Here is a 5,894-nt window from a genome sequence, read left to right as displayed (position 1 = left end):
TGAGGAAGTCATTTCTGATCAGAGATGCAAAATCCTAAATTTAAAGGAAAAGATTTTTAAATCTGTTAATGTAAAAACGTAAAACTTACATTTACTTACAATGTCATATCATTCAATAAATAACAGCAAAGGACAAATAACAGAAAGTCCAAATGACTTGCCGAATTCACTTGTTAATTCTAGTATTGTGCTTTCCTTTTTCAATATTTATGCAAATCATCTCATCTTCTATTGCATTACCTAGAGCCTCCAAAACAATGTAGGAGTAATAAATAAGTTGAGATAAGAAGTATATCTGCCTTATTACTCATTTTAATTCAGTTAACTTTTTTTGTTCTTCAATAGTTGGTATGATGTTTGCTTTTGGGTTTTGGCACATCTCATCATATTTAGGTAGCTTTTTTCTCTGAAATGAATACTGAATTATCACATGCTTTTAAATATTTATTAATATAATCTTGCAGGTTTTCTCTTTTGTTACTGTAATTGATTATTATTTATAGTTTTTAAATGTTGAACAATTCTTGCATTCCAGAATAAATCTATTTAATTTTGGTATTTCTTCTTTTTTTTTCTTTCAGGTTAACACTTTAATATATTGACATTTTCGCTTACAAACGTACAATTTGCATATGTAGGGAAAAAAATCAGTTCCGTAGGCACAAGAGAATAGTAGAGACAGAAAGCAATCACAAATAGATCAGTTCCGGGGAGAAAGTGGAACTGCATTTCATGGCTTGTATCTACATACACTAGGGAAGGAAAAAGAAATATTCCACAGGATCAAAACTTGATGTGGAAAATAAACTTGGGTCATTTTGTCTCAACTGAGAATCTTCTTATGATCCAGGTGGCTACACTGAGTCCTGGATGGCCTAAAATGGGCAAAGTCTGGCCTTGTTCACAAATTATGATCCAAGATATTAACCACAGTTCTCCCTCTTCTCTTTAATATCCAAGACCCTGAAGTTGACTCAAGGAATGAAAAGAACAGAGCTAAAAGAACAATCGGATTAGCACGTAAGTAATGTCAACGGCCAACTTCTTCAAGGTATGGATCATTATTTAAAAGTACACATGGAGGCCGGGTGCAGTGGCTCACGCCTATAATCCCAGCACTTTGGGAGGCCGAGGCAGGCAGATCACGAGGTCAGGAGATCAAGACCATCCTGGCTAACACGGTGAAACCCCGTCTCTACTGAAAATACCAAAAATTAGCCGGGCGTGGTGGCGGACGCCTGTAGTCCCAGCTACTCGGGAGGCTGAGGCAGGAGAGTGGCGTGAACCTGGGAGGCAGGGCTTGGAGTGAGCCGAGATCATCGTGCCACTGCACTCCAGCCTGGGCGACAGAGTGAGACTCCATCTCAAAAAAAAAAAAAAAAAAAGTACACATGCAAGTAAAATGCTTACTCAAAACTGAACAGAAGTTTATTCTAACTCACGCACTTCTTCACTTGGAATTACTAAGTGTAGCACTGTAAACAAAGAATGTCATTGAGAAACTGAGGCTATCAAAATGTTGGCATCTATGGGAGTTGTGGCCAAGGAAATGAAATATCTGAGCTCACCTTACCCCAGCATGCATTTCATACCAGGATCAAATCACTAATGACCGTGAATTTCCAGGCTCAACTATGGCTGCCTGATGAGGCTGGCCCCACTGGGGATGGGGACTGGGGAGGGGACACACACGGGTGCCCAAGCTTCAGTCCACATCTCCCTCGGTTCATCCAGAAGCAGCCATGGGGCACAGGAAGACGCCTGCTTCAAGAGCATTTCAGCTGCAAAAGTCAATACTCTCTGGTTCCTGTAATTCCCTCCCGGTAATTCCAAGTCCAAAATTACCACAAGTGCAACACGAAAAACTGTTCATAGTTTTTAAGTAAAGTGTACATACAGCTTTAATAACGATTATAATCTGAACAAAGCCGTTCTTATTACACAGGATGGAAAATCTTCAAAGCGACATTTTAAACCATGGACACTAGTGTTGTCATACGTTGCATCTATCCAGAGATGACAGATAAACACACATCCTTCCAGGTGGGAACAGACACTCTCATGTCAACAAGTCCCCTAGGACTGGCGATAAAAACAGACTTGTGGTCACCACTCGGTTTCTCTGGCATCTGGCTTCATGTGGAATCCTATGTAAGTTGGCCTCAGAGGGAAGTGACCGAGCAGCAAAGCAAGACAGCATGTATGTAACTAGTCGGGCAAAATAACACGTCTGTGCTACCTGGAACGTATGTTAGGGAGAACAGGACCGTATGGAGCGTGGGGCAGAGATATTCACTGCGCTAAACTGCCTTTGTAAAATCACATGTTTAAAGCATGCAGGACAGAAAACCAGAATAATTCCACGCTTGAAAACATGAAATAACAGAAACGTGAATATTTGAAATACATACTTCATAATATTGGAAATAAGAGCATTGGACAGAAAGGCAGGACTGGGTTTTCCAGAGACTCCCACATTTTGGGGTTCAAAATTCCATGTTCTAAGCTTCTCTATCACGCAGAGATCAAGAACAAAAGAAGGCTGGGGTCCTGGCCAGACTGAGTGGTATCTTGAGCCAGTCCCTGTGTCCTGAGGGCCCCTGGGCCCCATTTCCCATCCATAACCCAAGTTTGCTCAGCTATAGTCTGTCCTGGTGCTCAGTGGACAGCCACAGGACCCCGTTCCTGTGGGCCTTCAGGGGGACAGGAGAGAGCAATCCCCCCACAGTCCAATCCCCCAGAAGGCCTGAAATGGAAACGCTCTAACTAAGGCTCTCCTTCCACTCCCCCACCTTTCTTTTAATATTATTCTCTCAACAAGTAGAAAAATAGGCTATAAGGAGGCTTAGGCAGCAATGCAAACACCCCAAGCAGACACACACTCAAATAGCTCTCTCTGAATAAAGCAAATCTGCCTCCACATGCTTGTTTGTTATTGTTCTGACTTCTCCAAGTTTTAAAGGATAAAACCCTAACACTCAGAAGCTCAAATCAATTCCTAATGAGGGATATGTTTCCCAAATATAGCTACCAAAACCATACAAGAATAACCTGAGAATAAGAAGCTAGGGGCCGGGCACAGTGGCTCAAGCCTGTAATCCCAGCACTTTGGGAGGCCAAGGCGGGTGGATCACAAGGTCAGGAGTTCAAGACCAGCCTGGCCCAGATAGTGAAACCCCATCTGTACTAAAAAAAAAATAAATAAATAAAAAAAATAAAAAAAAAATTAGCCAGGCTTGGTGGCGGGCGCCTGTAATCCTAGCTACTCGGGAGGCTGAGGCAGAGAATTGCTTGAACCTGAGAGGTGGAGGTTGCAGTGAGCCTAGATCGTGCCACTGCACTCAAGCCTGGGTGACAGAGCGAGACTCTGTCTTAAAAAAAAAAAAAAAGAAAAGAAAAGAAAGAAAAAGAAGACACTAGGGTTACGCAGATTTCTGAAGCATCATTTTTTCAAAGGCTGGCTGTGCCCTCTCATCCTGAGGAGTCACCCTTGCTGGGGGCCTGTGGAGCCCCAGAAGGCGGGTCAGGGGGCTCTCACACCACAGCCTCGGAGAAGTAACCAGAAGCTTACCAATCCACAACTCCTAAGGTAACATGCAACCAGTTCTGGTCTGTGGCTTGAAAAAGTTAAACGGAAAGCAGCTGTAGATTTTCTTGCCACAATCACTCATGACGCATACAACGCTATATTACTGGCATAACATGAAAATAAATTATCCCTTAAGCACTACACCTAACTCTAAAAAGAAAATGCCTTTCAAAACAGCTATGTTCAAATAAAGTATTCCGAGACTTCCATAAGGACAGTCCTAGAATGAGCCAGTGCCCCCTGGAGAGCCCATGTTTGAACAAAATAGCACAGTTCTGGCCGGGCGCAGTGGCTCATGCCTGTAATCCCAGCACTTTGGGAGGCTGAGATGGGCGGATCACAAGGTCAGGAGATCAAGACCATCCCAGTCAACATGGTGAAACCCCATCTCTACTAAAAATACAAAAATTAGCTGAGTATGGCGGCACGTGCTTGTAATCCCAGCTACTCGGGAGGCTGAGGCAGGAGAATCACTTGAACCCTGGAGGCAGAGGTTGCAGTGAGCCAAGATCGCGCCACTGCACTCCAGCCTGGGCGACAAAGCTAGATTCCATCTCAAAGAAAAAAAAAAAGAAAAAAATAGCACAGTTCAAACCTTTCTCTGTGGTACTTATGTGGATTAGTTACAATTATGATGTCACTACTTTCAAAGGAACGATTAAAATTATTATTAAAAACATTTGTCACAAACAGAAATGCCCTGTAAATCATATTACTGCACACAGGGTTATCAGGAGCTATGCACATCAAGACCTTACGGCCTCTAGAAGACCAAGAATAGAGACCCTAAGGCCATGACCATGGCCACTCCTGCCAACATGCCCACTGCCAGGTCACTGTCATTGTCTCGATATCACTCTTGAATGATGACTTGGTTAGCAGGCTGCTGTCCATAAAGTCCTGCATACGAGTACTGGTAGGGCACAGCATACGCCTGTCCATTAGCAGCATAGACAATTTGAGTTCCTGGCAGGCACACACCACTGTATGGCTCATAGCCCTATTCCTCAGTGGCTGGTGCAGCATAGGCTGTATGTGGTGGAGGGGAGGAAACCACGGGTGTCTCATCAGTCATGACTGTGGAGTCCACATAGGCTGTGTTTGTCCTGGAATCTTGGAGTGTAAATTTCCAAGCCAAGCAATCACTGTGTTTTCTGCACAAAGACTAATTGTTTTCCCATCTGAGCAAACAATCTGCAGCATGCAGTCTTTTTCCATATATATATAATATATATAAATTATATATGATACATATTTTAATAAGAATATTATATATTATACAATATATAATATATATTTTATACATTTTTTGGGGGGGGAGCAGGATCTCATTCCGTCACCCATGCTGGAGTGCAGTGGCCCAATCTCGGCTCAGTGCAACCTCCACCTCCCAGGTTCAAGCAATTCTCCTGCCTCAGCCTCCCAAATAGCTGGGATTACAGGTGCGTGCCACCATGACTGGCTAATTTTTGTATTTTTAGGTGAGACGAGGTTTCACCATGTTGGCCAGGCTGGTCTCGAACTGCTGACCTCAAGTGATTCGCCTGCCTCGACCTCCCAAAGTGCTGGGATTACAGACATGAGCCACCACTCCCGGCAGTTTGCAGTCTTTTGACTTTCCATGCAGAGGCTGACTATCCCGACATTCCTGCCTGGCAGGGATGTTGAGGCATTCCACTTGCATGCGGACCTTATCCTCAACACTCTGCCAAGTCTGGTCATCATAATAGGTCAGGTACCATCTGACCACAGGTCAAACCAATTCTTATTCCAGAACTTCAATATAGCACTCTGTTGCAGCAACCAGCCACTCTTCAGGCCATCTCTTCACCCACCAGCCAGGGTGGAGAATGCAAAGACTCCACTGGGGTTCCTCAGCTCCAACTGTCACATCAATATCTATTCTTCTAATGTAATACTGCATTTGGTTTGTGAATATTTTTTCTAGAACTTTTACACCTATATCCATAAGTAAAATCAACCTATAGTTTTACTTTTGAAATATCTTTATTGGCTTTTATGAAATGTAATGCTAGCTTTCATAAAATGAATTGGGAAACATAAGATAATTTGGGGTGCTTTTCATCTACTTCTAACGAATGATCATTAAACTCTTATGAGCCAAGGAGACCTTTAAAAATTTAATGAAACCTTTGGACTTGAGCCCTAGAAAATAGTATGTGCTCATTTAAGCTTAATTTAGCATACAATTTACAGGGGTTCTTCAGATTTTACTCTGCATTACAACCCTGGCCACTAGGAGAGGGACTGAGTATGTCTTAGTCACCATCCAGCACTTAATGGA

At 42.9% G+C, this 5,894-nt stretch overlaps 1 pseudogene; it reads right to left on the bottom strand.

The window, feature by feature from the left end:
• Positions 1 to 4,352: 4,352 nt before the first annotated feature.
• Positions 4,353 to 5,314, bottom strand: LOC100609648 (pleckstrin homology domain-containing family B member 2-like; annotated as a pseudogene).
• Positions 5,315 to 5,894: the final 580 nt, after the last annotated feature.

The sequence above is a fragment of the Pan troglodytes genome, chromosome 17 (genome assembly GCF_028858775.2).
Source record: "Pan troglodytes isolate AG18354 chromosome 17, NHGRI_mPanTro3-v2.0_pri, whole genome shotgun sequence".
NCBI lineage: Eukaryota > Metazoa > Chordata > Mammalia > Primates > Hominidae > Pan > Pan troglodytes.
Note: the sequence above shows the minus strand (reverse complement) of the source record. Positions and strands in the feature narration are given on the sequence as shown.